At 47.9% G+C, this 18,864-nt stretch overlaps 1 protein-coding gene across 1 annotated transcript in view; it reads left to right on the forward strand.

Moving 5' to 3' along the window:
• The first annotated feature begins 794 nt into the window (after positions 1-794).
• Positions 795-18,864, forward strand: part of LRRN2 (leucine rich repeat neuronal 2) — a 99,122-nt gene continuing 81,052 nt past the window's right edge. Inside the window, exon 1 of the mRNA XM_073319619.1 lies at positions 795-1,163. The gene's annotated coding sequence lies outside the window, so the exon portion shown is untranslated. The remainder of the gene's footprint in view (positions 1,164-18,864) is intronic.

The following is an 18,864-nucleotide window of genomic DNA, read 5'->3' on the forward strand; positions in this document are numbered from 1 at the left end:
GGCTCATTGCAATGAGGTGGGAGGTGTCTCTTGGTTCCTCTGCCGCACCAGGGTGCCACAAGCCATAGCAAGTACCCCAGGGCTCCTTGCGCCACTGTGGCTGCTGACCCCTTGACACCCAGAGCTGCTTCAGTGCCAACCTGCCATGACACCAGAATAGTGTGGGGAGCCCTACAGTGCCTTAGTGCCAAGATACTGGTCTCCATGCTAGCACCGAGAAACATAAGGAACCCCAGGGCAGCGTGGCACCATGGCACCACAAGCCAGTATCGTGTGATGGGAGCGGGAGGAGCCATGGGCACGCTGGGGCTAGGGCCCTGGCAAGCCGGACGGGCACAAACCAATTGCTAGTTCATCCCACAAAGGCTTCCCTCCGCATCTCGGCCTTTTCAACAGCCCCAAACGGGGGAGGCGGGGTGGGGGAAGAGCTCAGACAGAGAGAGACACGTGTCACGTTGAGGGACGCAGGGAAGCCATCTGTGTCCCCAGAGGCGCCGATCTTCAAACCTATTTAAACAGGACGAGCTGCAGTTGAGTCCTTTGATGCTCCTGCCTGTGCTGTGAGGCTCAGCCCTGCCAGCAATCTGCTTGGCTCCCTGCTTCTGCCAGGCGTCTCTCGGCCTTCCGGCCCTCTCTGGCCCCCCTTGTTTACGAGGCAGAGCTTGCTGGCGCCTCAGGGGTTAAGTGGCACAGCAGGCAGGAGCTGATTCAGGTGGGTGGCACATTGCAGTGACAGGGCTCCAGCGAGGAGGAGGGAGGATGGAGAAAGAGGAGGAGGAGGTGGTGGGAAGCTGCTGAAAGCCAAGGAGAGTGGAGTGTGTGTGCTTACAAATGCGACGGTGAGAGGGGGAAGAATGATGGTCCCTCCCTGCTGCTTCCAGATAAGTAGCTGAAGGAGAGAGAGCGGGAGAGAGGGGAAAATTGGCTGGCCATCATCTCTGAGAACAGAAATAAAGTGTGTGTGTGGGGAGGTCGGGTGTGGGGGGCATAGAGCAGAAACTCCTCAGCTTTGGCTGGTCCATTACGCCGGCTGCAGAGGAAACCGCAGCTCCCCATTGTCTGTCAGCTCCGGGGCTCCGTCTGAACCTGATGTGTGCATGTCCGTGTCAGGGAGCAGACAGGCAAATGACAGAGGCGCTAGAAGACCAGAGGAGAGTCCAAGGGTAAGTTGGGATCCATCTATTTGGTGGCGGGCATCGTCAGTGCACAGAAGGCAAGGGGAGATGGGGAAAGCATGGGTGCATTCATGGCTGCATGGTGCGACTCTCGGCTGAGGATGGGGAAGCCTTGGCACCCAGAGTTGGGTGGTGGTTGTTTTTTCCCAGTGCATTTCTTTCTCTCTCTCCCTCTTATTTCTAGGACAGATGCTAAATGCTGAGAAAAAAGGGGCAAAGGGTGTGGGGGGATGTGCATGGGGGGGATGCTGTGGTTCCTGTGTGTTTCAGTTGCGCTAAGATGAACAGGTGAGGAAAACAAGATTGAGTCAGGGACGGATAAGGCAGCTGATAGAAAGGAAGGTTTTCTGTGGCACAGATGTTAAGGGCCTGATTCTGATCTAATTTACACTGGTGTAAATCTGGAAACTCCACTGGAATCAATGGAGCCAGGGCCAGATTCGGCTCTCAGTGACTGGTGTAAATCTGGAATAACCCCAGTGAAAGCAATGGAGAGGCGGTGGACTTTTACCGGTGGCAGTGAGATCAGAATCCAGCCTTGGATAAGAACACCAAGAGGATGTGATCTGGCCAGGAACCAACATTTCCAGCACATTAACCCTTCTGTGGCTGAGATGAATGAAAACCATCAAGCGAGAGAAGTTAGATGTGGGAGAGAGGCTGTGTTAAATAACCTAGCCTGGTCCATTAGCCTCCTACCTCCACCCCTGCCAGCACAGAGCTCAGCTCGCAGATGGGAGAGGGGAAAGCGGAGCAGAGCACAAGAGACTGCAAAGTAAAAAGTGATCCTCAATCCAAAACCTGGGAGCAGCTGACAAATACAGTGGACATTGACTCTGGAATAGCACTGCAAATGTACCCAGTGCTTTTGCAAAGGGGATCCCTGCTCTGGAGAGCATCTGGCAGCAAGCAAACAAGCAAAAGAACTACCCACCATCCACCCTCCAGAGCCCGCAGAGCCCAGGGAAAGGAAAGCCCATGCAGATGGCTGTCTGTCTGTCATCCAGCACCCAGAGGTGGAGGCAGGGTAGCAAGGGGTGAAGCCCATGTGTCAGTGTTAAGCACAGAAGGGAGCAGTCTCATCAGGCTGCTGTAGCAAAGGGCTGGTTAAGCAAGCTGGGGTTGGGGACAGGGTGCCTCCTCCCCTCTCTTGCCCCGTGGTATCAGCAGGAGAAACACCAGGACAACTGATGGTGTTGGCAAGGTCTTGCTGTCTTGCTGTTGGCAAGGTCTTCTCCACACCCCCCCACACCCCACCCACATAGGCTCACACACACCATGCAGGCACTCGCCACCCTATACACCCCTCCCGCCATGGCATGCTAAAAATCCCAGCCCTCTTTTGATGTTTCGTGACTCCAGCCTGCCAGAGCTGTGCAGTGTATAATCATGTGCCTAGCAAGGCTGAGTTGGGAGGTTAGGGTGAGCTCTTGTTTCTAGCAGATTGATGGGGATTTGTTTTTCCTCTGCTATTGTGTTCCGTCATAGACTCCCCCTGCCCCCATCACCAGTAGCACTGCCATGAAACCCGCCCTAGTAACAGAGTGGAGGCTCAGGCTGCAGGGGAGTGGGAGGGTAGCAGCCATGCCCCCGGGTGCTCAGTGTAAATAAGGTTGTGTGATTCCAGTGTTGCTATGCTTAGCAGTGACATCAATTGTCTTCTCTCTCCCCCTCCTCTGCTCCGATGCCTGGACAAGAACCAGGTCTCTCCCTCCTGCTCTGCCTCTTGCTCTGTGCTGGAGCCTGGAACAAAAATGGGCTTGAAAGATCTCAGCAAGTCCCTTGCTCCCTCTAGTACCTGGTTAAGACTCCAGACATGATAGGGTTGTGCCCAGAGAAAGTCATGCCCTGCGGATATCAGCAATGGCAAGGAGAAACTGACCAAAGGAGAGCCAAGCCCCTTTGGGTGGGGAGTGCATGAGAGCTGTGGATACTAGGGATCGGGCATTGAATGGAAGGGAAATGCCCTTTGTGCAGGAGGTCTTGAACAGGTTGCAGGCCGTGGGCCAGTGGCGATGGCCCTAGGGGATGTCATGTGCTCAGTTCCAATGTGTGCCCTTATTCAGGACTGGAATGGGAAAGAATGAAGGTGTGAGAACCTGCAGCTCCCCTTGGTCTCAGTGGGCAGCAGCGGGCGCTCAGCACCTCGGACACTCAGGATCCTGTTCAGAGGCTCTCAGAGGGCTGAGACTGTGGGAATCTCCTTCCCTTTCACCCCCTCACACGGCCATGCTGGTCCTGAACCAATGGGGCACACAAGGCAGGTAGTGCAGATCCTTATTCCTGGGTCAGCAACTAAAGTATAAGCCCCATGAGCGCTTCAGGGCAGGGAGTTTTGTGCTTTGGGTAGTCCCGGCCACACTTCTCGCATTTAGCAAATGTTAAGCAAATGGTGGTAATAATACATGCGAGGGTCCTGGGTCCAGTGGTCCCTTCTTCAGCTAGGGCAGGTTCCACGTTAAATCCGAATCTGTATAAGGAGACTTGTGGGTTTGTTTGAGATTGCCAGTTCCAGTGCACAGCCCAATGCAGCTTGCCTTGCAGCCACAAGAGGTCTGATCTGGCAGCCCAGAGGCAGGGCAAATGCCTAGCAAAGCCAGGGTGAGTTTTGCCTGCATAAAGGCTTCAGGGTCAGATCCTCTGCCTTTAAAAGATTGAGTTGATACTCACAGTAGGGTAACGAAACCAACTCTCAGTGCTAGCATCACGATCCTACCATGCCACCTGCTCCCCAGTCCCTTCTCTGCTCAGGGGATCAGGGAAGTCTGGATTCATTGATCTGTCCCCTGTTCCCGGCTCACCACTCATGGATGGGAAACACAGCCTGACCCTCTGATTTGACTCCTGCTGTTGGCGCCCCCCATAGTTGTGAGGGAACCCCCCTCATCTGTCTCCTACTCCTGGCTCACCATCCTAGGTCACCCCAACTGACCCCCACCCTCCAGTTCATAGAATCCAAGAAATGAAGGGCTGGAATGGACTTCCAGGTCCATCTAAATCATCTCCCTGTGCTGAGGCAGGATTCCATATACCTAGACCGCTAATCTGGTTCTAAATAAAGGGCCTGATTCCCAATCAGTCTGCAATCTGCACCCTCTTACAAAGCGCGTGTCAAACGCTACCAACTCAGAACGCACTGGCTCACTGTGTGGTGGTGGTGTACAGGTGTGAATGCCAGCATTTTGCAACCACGCTGCTCTCACTTTTGCACTAATGTAAATGGCTACCCATGGTGCAAGGCCAGGGAGACTCTGACTCCCCCAGAGGTGCATTGATTGCTGGGGAAAGATAGCCGACGGACAGCCTGGGGGCTGTTATTCATTCCTAGATCAGGCCCAACCTGGGAGCAGCAAGGCAGGCACTCACCCTGCTACCCTCTTTGTCCAATAACTGCCCTCCTTGGAGAAGGGACATTGGTGGGTCTGAAATGAGCCCAGCTAAATATCGCTGTCCTACTATTAATCCCATTCATTTCACCTGAGTTATTTTTGACAAGGGGATGTATATTCCCCCACCCTTACATTTCAATCTTGCCCCTTATCTTCTCCCATAGCCGTGCGGCTGTAATGTAAAAACAAGGAAATTGTCTATCGCTATTGGGAGTGGGGGGGTGGAGTGGGTGAGCAGCGATAACGCTACCTGTCTTTATGAAGTGGCGTCATTAGAACCCTGATAAAATTCCGCTCGCACAATGGAAATGAAAGTGGTTTGTTGAGTAGGACCCTTTGTACCCAACCAGAACAGATCTGATCTTGTTATGCATTATGTGGCACTGAGCCACATTATCTGTCACATGCGCCCGGAGATGTGTCTCAGTTCCAGGGAGATAGTTGTGAGGGCGGAGGGAGGGAAGAACTTGCATGCAGGATACAGAGAGACACAGCGCTGCCTCTGCGTTCCACTGCATGGGCACATTCAGCAGAGTTGGAACCCTGCTGAGCTCCCGGTGGCATCCAGCAAGAGATGTCTGCAACTCTGGGCATAGCAAGGTCAGCACCTAAGTTCTCCACACAGGAAGCAGAGGAATTATTGGTTCGAGGGGAATATAACTGGGAGTCACCAGAGGAGATTAGGAAAAGGGGAAAATTCTGCCTAAACTTCAGAAGATAACTTCCTGACAGTGAGATCTATTAGCCTGCATAATCACCTCCCAGAATGAGTGGTGGGAGCCCCATCGCATGGCACATTTAAAAGTAGGCGGGGAAGGCACAAATTCCCAGGGACAGATCCTCGACTGGTGAAAATGGACTCAGTTCCATCTACTACAATGGAGCAATGCTGATTTACCCCAGCTGAGGATCTGACTAATATTCCTGGCCATCCCTAACTGATATAATTGTGTGTGTAATAAGCCTAAGAACCAAGAATTAGCCAGAGATGGAGATGGGAGAACCTCAGAAGGCTTGGGGTTCGGTCTAGACAAGCACTTTAAAGGCTGGGTGCATCTCTGAACCTCGTGAGATTGCAAAAGTGGGCTGAGGGATTTGATTGGAGCAGCTTTTCCTGGAAGTTTTCCCATGCTGCCTTCTCAGATGATGATGATAGGCTATGGGACTCTTTCCCCATGGGTAAAGTTACCTCCAGCCTGGTGCACTAAGGATCTCTCTTTGCCTACACTTTTCTTACTAGTTGAGTCACTGTGTTCCACTGGAAGATGGCCACTAAGCACTGACCTTGCTTCAGATTGCAGGTGATTGAAAGAGTCATAGAGAGTTTCCTAGGAGGGGAATCGTTGTGATCCTCATTTCTTTGCATATGCAACTGACAAGTTGCATTGGGACAGACAGCTAGATAGAAAGGCAAACAAAAGGATGTACTGGACATATCCCAAGAACAGCTTTACACATGATATTCTGGCTTGTCTACTTCCAGCTGGAAGCCAGGAGTTCAGAGGCTGCCATAAAATTAAAAGGAAGTGGCGGGGAGAGAGTAGGAGATTATCCCAATGTTTCTCAGGCTACGTCTACACTACGAGCTAAGGGTGTGATCCCCAGCTCATGCAGACATACTTTCGGTAGCTTGGTGAGAACTAGCAGGAATGTAAGTGACAGTGTAGCCACCAAAGCCCAGGCAACTGCAGTGGCAGCATGGCTCAACCGTGCCGAGTACAACACACACCCCCCCGAATCCCATAGGTACACACGCTGCGCGGCTAAGGCAGGCTGCCGCTCCAGCTAACCAGGCTACCGCAGCTTGGCTACTATTTATACTTGTGCTAGCTCTCACCCAGTACGTCTGTGCGAGCTGGGGATCGCACACGGGCGCCTAGTGTGGACATAGCCTCAGAAACATGCTTCAGTCTGAGGCTGGGAGGAAGGTTCCACCGTGAGGAAAGTTCTTTTCACCCATCCACAGTGCGGGAGCGACGGCAGCTTCGGATCGCCATGCCCTCAGCGACTCTGTCGCATGTTACTGTGTTGCGGTACCATGTTGCAGAGCTCACCTTGAGCCAGTCACCTAGTTATGTTGGCTAGTCGTAGATTTATAGATTCCAAGGCCAGAAGGGACCACTCTGATCATCTAGCCTGACCTCCTGTATAGCACCAGCCAGAGAACTGCCCCAAAATAGGCCCTAGAGTCACCCCTGAATGCTGCAGGTTGGACAGTTTCCTTGGAACATGGCAGTCCAGTTGCACCTAGCTGACTTAATGAAATCCATAAAGCTATACCATTTTACATCACTGAAGACCTGGCCCTGGCAGCCAGAAAGTGATCTCAGAGGGGCCCATGTGAGGGGCTTGCTAATTAATTCCCTGTGTATAGAAGCTTGCTGCAACCAATCACTTTTGCAATCCAGCCCTTTTGCCTGGAAACACACAGGAGATCAGTGTTTCGCTTGGACTCTGTAGGCAATGAGGTATGAGCCATCAGAGCACTGACTGATGAAACATCCTTCTGCTTCTTACTCTGGAGTGGGAGGTGCCAGCGACTTTCTCTGATTCTGCTAAGCAGCCTCCTGGAAATGAAATTGTCACTCCCAGGAGAAGTATCTTCCCCTATCCCTTGCATTGGAAACTGCAGGTTTCTGCCCACTTCTGGAACTGGAAACCCCCCAAAAGGAGAATAACTAGACCCTGCAAATCAGGACGATGGCGTGCAAGCTACTTCTCTGAAGCGAATTAAAACTAAAGCAAGATAAAAGTGAATGACACCAAAATTTACCTTTAAGAGGAAGGATGGTCTTGTGGTTAAAGCTCTCAGTCGGGACTCAGGAGAGCTGGGTTCAGGTCTTAGCCCTGCCACAGACTTCCTGTCTGACCTTGGGCCAGTCACATGGAATCAGATTTTCAAAAGTGCTCAGCAGCCATTGCACTGGCACATCATCACTCTATGCCTTAGTTTCCCATCTGTAAAATGGGGATGATAATCCTTCCTATCTCTTGCCCTTTGTACATCATGTTTATTTAGATTGTAAACTCTCTTGGTCAGGGACTGTTCTATGTACAGTCCCTAGCACAATGGGCACAAGATTTCAACTGGGGCCTCTGGCTCCTACAGTAAGACAAATCCTGGCTCATACTTGTCCTCTCATAGAGAAAATCCAGGTGAGTTTATGGACAAGGATGTGTCAGAAATGCAGACAGGGGTTGGAGTTTGCTGGGCTGAGTTGGTGTGATGGGAAGCACAGCTAGGCACATGGTGAGTCAGAAGTTTTTGCTTCTCTTCTGTTTAAGGGTTGACCCTGCCCTTGGACTTTGGATGCACACAGTGCACGTCCCTAAAAAAACTATGGACGCAACTTGCAAAGGGGACTTGGATGCCCAATTCCCAGGGACAATTAAAATAATCTAGGTCCCTAGGTACCCCACACACAGTGCCCCCTGCCACCGTTCCCATGCCACAGCCCTGGGGGTGACAGTAGGCTGATGAATGGGGCAGTTCATGCTTCTTGGGGCTATTATTTCAGGGTGTGTGGTCTCAGGCAGGCAGGTGGCAGGCCATGCAAGCTTCCTCCCTTACCTCAGCCAATGTAGTTCAGTCCTAACTTGCAGCATTCCTCCTTTTCAAGTAAGGGTCGTACGCACACACCTGACCTTCTGCAACCCCTGCTTTTCCAGTAATGGATCACCACACATATTCTCCAGTGCACCTCAGTCCAGACCTCCGCAGTTCCCTTCTGGGGCTCCCATTGCCCTGTCAGTGCACCTCAGGCACCGCCTGATACATCCCGCAATGCTGAAGCCTTCCAACATCTCTGCCAATGCACCCTGATCTTGTACACCCCTGCTTTCCAGCTCTGAGTCCTTCCCATGACGCTCCCGGATATTGCAGAACGGCCCTGCAGTTTGACTGCCTCCCATGCTTCCCAGCCCCCACATTTTTTCCAGGGGAAAGAAAATGAGATGAGAGAGAGAGAAAGAGAGAGAGTGCTGTTTAAAAGCCTGAAGCTGTTCCAGGGCATCAATCAGTGTATAGGCAGTAAAATATACGTGCAGGTTTGGAGATTGTTGATGGGGTAGAGTATTTTGCGATACATATATTTATTGCTGGTTTTGTAAAAGGCTGTTCCAATGAATGGGTTTTAGTAAGGCAATAAATGGTAAAGAAAATTGCTCCGATCGCATCTCAGACCATCTAAAACCATTAAGTCAATGGGGGCCCTGCAAGCCCCTCTGACTTCCACTTCTCCCAGGGGGAAAGGCAGGGTCCAGCAGGGATCTAGGTGGGAAGGTGTGTTGCTGCTTATATGAAGCTGACATTTACATTATAGAAGCAGCTCCCACAGAGATGGAGGGTCTATGATGCTTGGTGCTGTTCATGCACAGAGTGATAGACACTTCCTGTCCCAAAGAGCTTGCAGTCTAAATATCCAACTGGAGGGAGGGAAAACAGAGGCAAAGAGAAGTGACTTGGTTTGCCCCTGGTCACACAGCCAAGCTGAGAATAAAGCCCAGGTTTTCTGAGTCCTGGTCCTGTGCCCTATCCACTGCCTATCCACACTCCCTTTCTTGATCCCTATGGCCCTCAAAAGTTTGTATGCTTGCTCATTTGTGAGCGACAACTTCTCTCCATCTCAGCGTCAGCCATCATGAGTCACTGCTCCAAGACAATTGTGGCATTTCCAGTGCTCCTAATCCCCGCTGAGCTTGATGGCAGGGGTGCTGGAACAATTTTGATAGTAGGGGTGCTGATGACAGAAATCATGGAAACCATGTATGTGGCATTTGTTATTACTACTGCAAGCCAGGCGGTGCGGCAGCACCCCTTGTTCCAGCACCACTGCTTGATGACATCCCCTGCCTTGATTGGGAGCATTTAAGAAATAAAGGGCCTGATTCTCCTCTCCCCTGCACTGGCATAATTCAGGAGTCGCTCTCCTGATTCCAGTAGAATTACCCCAGCATGAAACTCGTGCAAGCAAAAGAAGAATCAGACCCAACAGATCCAAAGCTGCTGCTCATACTCACTTGGGGTGAAATTCAGCTCTGTGCAGAGCAGCCAGCCCAAAGTCTACTATGCCCCACTTGAGTCCCCTTGAATATAGACCACTGCACATGGGTGAATTTCATCTTCTAGCCACAGGGCATCTGGGATTAGGGATAGGCAGATAGTGCAAATATCTCCCTCCAGATGTTCATACAGATTTTCAAATGAATTCAGTTCAGCTGTGTTCATGCCTAATGGCTTTCCATGAGTATTCCAGCCAATGAGTTTACTGGCAGGAATGTTTGTAAGGGATTATTGAAGAATATTTCCAGAAAGAGTTCTGAATTTTTACTCACAGCTATTTGCAAGGGAAACCTGATTCTAAGTGTTATGCACATCCAGTCAGGGAAACAGCAGCATGCCATGTGGCCTGTTGTGGCCTATAAAAACAGCTTGAATTTCAAATGTCAAGCACTCACTGTGAACTGTTTGCAAACAAGGTGTGGAGCAAGAATTTTGTGCAGAATCTGTTTGGTGAATAATTTTGAATAACAAATAAATATGGGAAAGTTGGGATCTGTTCCCAGACAATTCACAAAGGGCTTAATTGGAACTTAAGTGGTGCTTAGGGCTTATGCTGGCTCTTTGCAGTGGGTGCATTTCACCCAAACAGGAAAAAGAGACAAACTTAGTCAATACATTACTCGTGTTGAATTATTCATTCACCAACTCTACTCAGATTTAAAGCCATTTCCCCCTCTAGCACTCTGGTATCCTCTGACCCCAATGAGACTCTAGTGATGCTCATTAGAATTAAAAGACTATCCCCAGGTTCTGTTATAAAACTGTATTTTGTGGAGTTTATAACCAGCCATAAAAATTCTCTCCAAGATTCAAGTTGGCACACAAGGTCTGAGCTTGACTGTCATTGTTTTCCCTTTTCTGTTGACCAGATGTGAGTTGTTTGTTTTAAAGTTCAAGCAGGGGAAATTATTTTATACTAAAAAGAGTCTTTTATGCTTCTGTGAAAAACGTAGTATCACCTGCTTTGATTTATTTTAAAAGCCTTAGTAAAGCATCTATCTCCAACATGGGGCATTTTAACAAACCTCCTCCCAAAGCTAGGAAGAGAACTCAGGCTTCCTGACTCCACTCACCTGTTCTAACCAGGAAGACACACTGCCTCACAAAACCAGGAATAGAAAACAGGATCCCCACTCCTGTGTCCTAACCCATCAGCCACATTCCCTCACACACAAAAAGAACCCAGGAGTCCAGACTTCCAGTTCTAATTAGTAGATCACACTCTTCCCTTGAGAAGACTAGACCCCAGGAGTCCTGACTCCCAATCCCCTGCTCTAACTTCTAAATGAAAGGAACAAGGAAAAAAACCCAGGAGTCCCGAGTCCCTGTCCTCGCTATGTTTTGTTTTTGTTTTTTAATGTACAGGTGGGAGAGACAGTAACTGCCTGTGTGCATTACAGTGCTCAAGTAGCATTGCACTAAAGCCTAGGATATGTAATTAATGACCTCTTCAATACACACCTCAGAGCAGAAAGAGACCCCATCTAAAACACTTGAGAGGAATAGGAGCTGGGGATGCTCCATTGTGACACTGCTGGGTTTTACACAATCTCCCACTGCCACCATAGTAAGCCAGAAAGGCTCTGAAGGGCTATCATGCAAACGATCCCCAGATTACATTGGAGTATCATATTCCACCACTGAGATTTTTTTTTATTGTTTTTTCCTTTTTATTAAACTGCCATTGAAATAAGACAAAGATTTCAATGACACTCTCCAGACATCTTTATGGCTTTTTAATTTTTTTGTTGGCTCCCTCTTTGTTTGTAATCCCGCCCCCCCCAAGGAGGCACAACAAATATATCCTCCCCCTGGCCTCCCGGATCTTTACTGAACTTGTCCCTTTCCATTTGGCAAACAGTGGATTTTCTTCATGTTGTTTTCTGTGTTTAATGGAAGTTAAACGAAGAGGGTTGTTTATGTTTAAAAGTGATAACTTATGCCCCAAATCTATCTCCGTTTATGCACCCGCACCAACGAAGCGGCTAGTGCTGCAATGTGAGAAATAGCAGTGATTACTTCCCTGCTGGTACAGAGCAGCAGGACAGCTGCAAATGGTGGGGTTTGGGTGGTGGGGGAGGGAGGTCCTACAGAAATAGGTTTTCTTTTTAAAATTGCTGGTAAGTTTAAATGATGGGGGGAAACACACACGAAACTATATCTAAGTAACATTGGTTGTTAATAATGGGATATGCTTCCTTTCACTACTTGATAGGGCAGGGTTTGCTCGGCCAAGATTTCCAATACAGGTCAATGCAACTGTTGCCTGAGTAAGGGCTGCAGGATGGGGCCCCTAGTGAGTAAGGATTGGATGCTGATTGGTGCTCCCAGGTAGATGGAGAGATGGTTTGATGGCTGGGTCTGGCTATAGCGAGCACAACACGAATGGACAGATGGATAGAGGGACATATGTATCATTGGAGGGACTCTGGAGTTACACTAGTGTCAGTGAGAGCAGGGTCGGGCTCGATTTGTGTATAGTACGCACAGCCCAATGCAATTTTGTTGTGCATAGGGCCCTTCATGCAAACAGTCTTCCTTACAAAGTTGGTGTGGATAACCTATTTACAGAGTTAAATTACTTTAAAAAGCCAAGGGGAAGAGATGTGAAGAGCCAGACGCAAAGGAAGGTAGAGAAGTTGCTCCAGCTCCCTGTGGCCTGAGTCCTCCATTTGCAACGTCCTACAGAACAGAAGATGCAATCTGCTTTGCCTTTGCGCACTTGCAGGGTCTGATTCTCCCTTGCCTGACCCTTATGCAGTCATTTATCTCAGTGCAATTTGGGGGTGACGCATGCCCATTCTGATATGGCAGGCACCATGCTGTGCCCCACTTTGCACTGATGTAACCTGTTGTCATTCTCTGTATTACTGTAGCGCCCAGCCATGGACTACTAGACCCCAGGCTGTACAAATGCAGAACAAAGACAGTCCCGGCCCCAAAAAGCTTACTGCAGAAATTATAGGGCAATGGAGAATAAGCCCCCGCTCACAGGTGCAAGAAGGAGCCCGGGGAGAAACTGTGCCTAGCAGAGGCACCCTGCCCTCTGTGCTCCTGGGAGGGGTGGCGACAGCTTTGCCCCTCCTCTCCTTCCCCCCAAGACCTGTGGTGTAGACAGCCCTGTACAGACTGAGATGCTATTTCATTATCTTCTGTGATGTGTTTTCCATGGGGCCAGAACCAGAGCCTGAGCCTCAGAGCAGTATAGCTCCAGATCAGAGCAAATCAGTATAGCTCCACTGCCTTCACTGCATATGAGAGGCTTCGCACTTCTAACGAAAATCTGAAAGAACTAATTACACAAACAAGCACGACTATCAGGGTGAAAGCGATGTCTATAAATCAGAGACAAACTGAGTGATATTTTTGAAAACCACGTGCAGTGTCAGAACTAGCTGTGGGTAGTGTGTCCACCAGCAGGGGGAGGTGGAAAGTATCGGACGTGCATGACTGCAGGTAGCTCACAGGAGAGCATGGCCATGCTCAGCAGTGAATGTCTAATTCCCATAGGAAATGAAAGAGAGGGCAGTGTCTTCTCCTGCTCGTAGAACAGAAAGAATCCACGCTGGTAGGTACAGTAAGCCAGATCCTCAGCTGGTGTAGGTTGGCATAGCACCATTGGCTACAGGGGAAATTCTGAGCTGAGATCCCCAATTGGTGTAAATCAAGGTCACTTCATCATCCTAGATTAAATTCTAGCCATACTGAGGTGAATAGAAAAACTTTGCTTCACTTCACTGAGGCCAGAATTTTACCTTCTGTGTCAGATGACTTCACTATAACTATGCTGCCTTACACCAGCTAAGATTCCAGCCCAATATTTTCAGGGAACATTATTGTATCCCAGTGACAGCCAGACTTGTGGTTTTCTGGTTTGATGAGGACTGGAACAAGCTTTTTCATATTTGTGGGTGCTCTGCAGGGCAGATCCTCTGGAAAAGAATATCACTGAGGGGGGGAAAGGGCAGTCATCATTCTAAAGCAGCTGTGGCCGCTGAAGAAAGAGGTCTCTCTAATTTGATTCTTAAGAATGGAGGAAAAAAAGCAGAGAGCAGCCCAGAATGGAAAAGGTGACACTTTTCTAAAGTGTTTCTCAAAATGAGCTTTGGAAAATGAGCACTGGCAGAGGCAAGTCATTGTCACTCACAGCTCAGGAGTCAAAGCAGGGCAGATGGAAATGGCCAGTCAGCACAAACTGAAAGCAAAATTATTACATACCAATATAGTGTACAGTGCATTGGTGACTGGGATGCTGCTTGACCTTGGCATAGGCTTTCTAGTGAGGTCAGATCTTATTGTGTGATTTTATTGTCCAGAATCTCAGAGTTCCTCGTGCCCTTCAGTTTCAATTATTTTTTTTAAATGTATTTCAATAGCTCCTTTCATCTAAGGATCCCAAAGAACTTTGCAAAGAGAAATGATCTTAGTCTCAGCGGTGGGAGGTGCACAGTGAGTGCATACTGACTTTGCACAGGGACACACAAAGTGTAAGGCTGTGGAGACTCAGGACCAGAGAAGGTAAGGCCAGAATTTTAGGAGGCTCAGCACTCACCGTGGAGGAGTGATTATCCAAAGATCTCAGCTCCCATTCAGGCACTGTCCTTTGAAAGTGGCCAGGTTTGTCAGGACAGTTCACAATGCTGGCTGTTGGGTTGCAAAATCCAGCCTTTGGTGTCACAGTGGGAACTGCTGGGCACTGCTGCAAAATCTGGTCCAAATAGTGGGGGCTGAGCTTTAGAAATCAGTCCCAACGTGACTTCCTCAAGATCACACTGAGAACAAGTGGCGGAGGGAATCCTATTTGTTATGATATTTGAGGATCACTAACCAGGCCCATAGCTCACTTTAGGAATCTAGCAAAACAGACAACCACTAGTTGCCGTAGCAGACAAAATCCTCTTCTAATGACGAGTTCAAATCCCTGGAACAGATTTATTTCAGCAGAGGTACAGAATGCCACACCCCAGTGATCAGGTGGAATACGACAGGCCAAAGGTTTGGCTACATTTACATAGACAAAGACTGTACATAAACAAAGGCAAAGCTTAAGTCTCAGCACAGACTTTGTATACCCAAGATGACACCCTACTTTTATCAACACCCCCTCTTCTGATTCATTATATAATCATATAGCTGATCAAACATGAGATTTTGCAAGACACACAGCATTATACAACATGTTTATCTGCTTATTAACAATAACAAAGCTCTTAATCTTATTATTTGACAGGGATTTTTAGGACTTTCCCTGTTTATCCTGATTATATCTGCCAGGTCACCATAACTTGATCCTTGTCCTGCACCCAAATCAGGGACATTCCAAAAACTGAACAACAGGAAGTCAAATAGGTTTTGTTTGCACTCCTTCTCGAAAAAGGTTATTCAAAGGCCACACTAAAAATGAACCCACAATTATATTGAGTACGCATTTTATTATATATTGATAACTAATGTGTGATCCATTAAACCCATTTAGGCCCTTACCATTTTATATGAGGTAAATTCACCTAATCACTGTTTCACCTTCTCACGCTGTTCGTTAGCCCTCTACTGTAATCACCAGACAATCTCTCCCACTCGCTCTATACAGAGAAGTATAGCATGCACTGCATTCCTATGCTTTCAGGATGCAATATGGTTCTTAAAATGTTCCTTTCTGCAATTCACCTGGGCTCACCAGAAACCTGGGACCATTTTTCATCACAAAACATCAGGTCGGGCTTCCACGCTTGACTTTCCTTAGCCCAGCATCCCCCCAAATAAGTAATGCCATAGAATGCCATAGGTCTCCCCAAGAAGAAAATATCCAGGTTTTATGCTCGCAGAGTCCCTTTCCTTCCCTTGCTATCCGTTCCCCCCGGTTCATGTGTTATGTGAAGTGGGTAAATAACACTTCGCTATTCACTTTCTCCCCACCATTCATGACTTTATAGACCTCTATCATATCCCCACTTAGTCGTCTCTTTTCTAAAATGAACAGTCCCTGGCTTTTTAATCTCTCCTCATACGGAAACTGTTCCACCCCCTTAGTCATTTGTTGCCCTTCTCTGTACTTTTTCCAATTCTAATCTCTTTTGAGATGGGGCAACCAAAACTGTATCCAGTATTCAAGATGTGGGCGTGCCATGGATTTATATAGTGGCATTATGATATTTTCTGTCTTATTATCTGTCCCTCTCATGGTTTTCCTAACGTTTTCTGTTAGCTTTATTGTCTGCTGTGCACAGTGAGCAGATGTTTTCAGAGAATTATCCACAATGACTCTTTCTTCAGTAGTAACAGCTAAATTAGACCCCATCGTTTTGTATGTATAGTTGGGATTATGTTTTCCAACATGCATTACTTTGCACTTATTAACACTGACTTTCATCTGCCATTTTGTTGCCCAGTCACGCAGTTTTGTGAGATCCCTTTGTAACTCTTCACAGTCAGCTTTGGACTTAACTAGCTTGAGTAATTTTGTATCATCTGCAAACTTTGTCATCTCACTGTTTACCCCTTATTCCAGATCATTTTTGAATATGTTGAACAGCGCTGTTCCCAGTACAATGGTTGGAGGACTCCATTATTTACCTTTTTCCACTGTGAGAACTGACTATTTATTCCTACTGTTTTTTCCCCATCTTTTAACCAGTTACTAATCCATGAGAGGATCTTTGCTCTTATTCCATAATTCCTTACTTTGCTTAAGAGGTTTTGCTGGGGGACCTTGTCAAAGGGTTTTGAAAGTCCAAGTCCATTATACCCACTGCATCACTCTTGTCCACATGCTTGCTGACACCCTCAAAGAATTCTAATAGATTGGTGAGGCATGATTTCCCTTTACAAAAGCAATGTTGACTCTTCCCCAGCATTGTTTTTGTATGTGAATATGATAATTCTGTTCTTTACTATAGTTTCAACCATTTTGTCTGATACTGAACTTAGGCTTACTGGACTGTAATTACCAGGTTTGCCTCTGGAGCCTTTTAAAAAAATTGGTGTCCCATTAGCTATCCTCCAGTCATCTGGTACAGAGGTTAATTTTAGCAATAGGTTACATAACACAGTTAGTAATTCCATAATTTCATCTCTGAGTTCCTTCAGAACTCTGGGGTGAATACCATCTAGTCCTGGTGACTTATGACTGTTTAATTTATCTATTTATCCCAGAACCTTCTCTACTGACCCCTCAGTCTGGGAAACTGTCCCAGATTTGTCCCCTAAAATGAATGGCTTGGATGTGGGAATTTCCCTCACATCCTCTGCAGTGAAGATCTGTACAAAGAATTCATTTAGCTTCTCTGCAACAGCCTTCTCTTCCCTGAGTGCTCCTTTAGCACCTTGATCATCCATGGCCCCCACTGATTGTTTGGCAGCCTTCGTGCTTCTGATGTGCTTTAAAAAATTGCTCCTGGTTTTTGTGTCTTTTCCTAGTTGCTCTTAAAGTTCTTTTTTGGCCTGTCTAATTATATTTTTACACTTGCCTTGCCAAAGATTTTGCCCCATTCTATTTTCTTCAGTAGGATTTGACTTCCAGTTTCTAAAGGATTTTTTTTTGCCTCTAACAGTCTCTTTTACTCTGTTGTTTAGCCATGGTGGCATTTTTTTGTCCCTCTTACTGTTTTTATTTGTGATATTCTCTAGTCGTACATTGCCTAGGACATGCTGGAAGGGTAGGTCTCACATCCTTTACTAACAAATGGACACCACCCTAAAGCTGTCTTCTCCCAAAGGGCCCCAACTGTACTAGTGACCATATAACATCAGCTATGGATGATCGTCAGGGAATAGGCCAACACACCAGGGATTGAATCGAAGATCTGTAGAGCTAAAGGCATTAGCTGCTACGGCTTGAGCTAAAAACACAACCTCCTGTAGTGTGTACTGTAACAAGCTACGATCCTCTGCGGATTGCTATGGAGGGACCCAGAATACATACATGCTAGAGGGTTATGTGTGCACGTTTCAGTCCACTAGCAGGACTTTCTGAAATTAAAGGTCTCCAGTGCATTTACAGGGTTCTCCTGCAGCACCAGTGATTCTTCTGCTGGTGGCAAAGTACCTTTGCTTCTTGGAGCCTCTAATTAGGGTGACCATATGTCCCATTTTGGCTAGGACAATCCCTTTTTTAAGCCCTGTCCCGGCCGTCCCGACTTTTTTGGCAAAAGTGGGCATTTGTCTTGTTTGCTCTTGCCGATTTGATCAGCTAGCAAGAGCCAATGGGACAAATGTCCACTTTTGTCAAAAAAGCTGGGTGTGGTGCAGAGGGCAAGTGGAGATGCCAGCCCTGCGGGGGGGTAGGGGGCCAGGATTCCGGCCAAGGAGGACGGGCGTGGGGCAGGATTCTAGCACATGGCGGGGCTCGCAGGGTTTGAGTGACAGCCTTGCACGGGGGGCCAGCAGGGTTCAAGCGACTTGCAACAGCCTCATGCAGGGGGTAAGGGGGTGCCTCGGGCCAGCCCCACAGAGTGTCCCATTTTCCCTTTGCGAAATATGGTCATCCTAAGCCTCTAGCTCAACCACCTTATATTAGAAAATACTAAAATCACAGAGCCTGAGGGATGGCTCCTCTCACCTTTCAGCTCTGCCCAAACTGCTCCTCTATGACTTTGAGAACAAGCCTCTTGGTATTGTACATTCTTCCCTTATGTGCCTTTTCTGCTTAAAATTCTCTCTGGATGCAGTCAGGCTGTGTACCCTTCTAAGCCTCATTTCCCTTTTCGAACATTCAGGGTTTCTTTTTAATTCCACAAACCTTGCAGGTGGCATTTGCCTTTCCTCCATGATGCTGTAATCCCATTTCTTAACAGTTACAGAAGGTAGAAGCCGCCTTGCTTGGAGATGTGGTGTGTGGGGGTGGGGCAGAGGGAGGTGGGGGGATATAGGACAGGAAAAGGAATGGAGAGTGGTATTGCAAGGGAAACGGAGTGTGTCATGAAATGCAATCCTGGTGATGGGATTCCAGCACATGCATCCCCCTGCATTGGCTTAGAGATGGCCCAGCTTCAAGGGCATGATGAAAATAGGCTACTGGAGCTCCCTTCTGGAGAAGGAAGGCAAGAGAGGAAACAGACAGAGGGGGAACTTTGATCGTTCCCTGGACTGAAAGAATCAGCTACCCTGGTCCCATAACAAATATAGGGTGAACCCCCACACATACAAAATGAGAGCATTTGATACCCTTGCGGTGCTACACAAGTCCACAGAACGTGTACAGTATAGGCAGGGCCAGGACAGGCATCTCCCTTGTTTACCT

This window comes from Lepidochelys kempii, chromosome 21 (genome assembly GCF_965140265.1).
Source record: "Lepidochelys kempii isolate rLepKem1 chromosome 21, rLepKem1.hap2, whole genome shotgun sequence".
Classification (NCBI taxonomy): Eukaryota; Metazoa; Chordata; order Testudines; family Cheloniidae; genus Lepidochelys; species Lepidochelys kempii.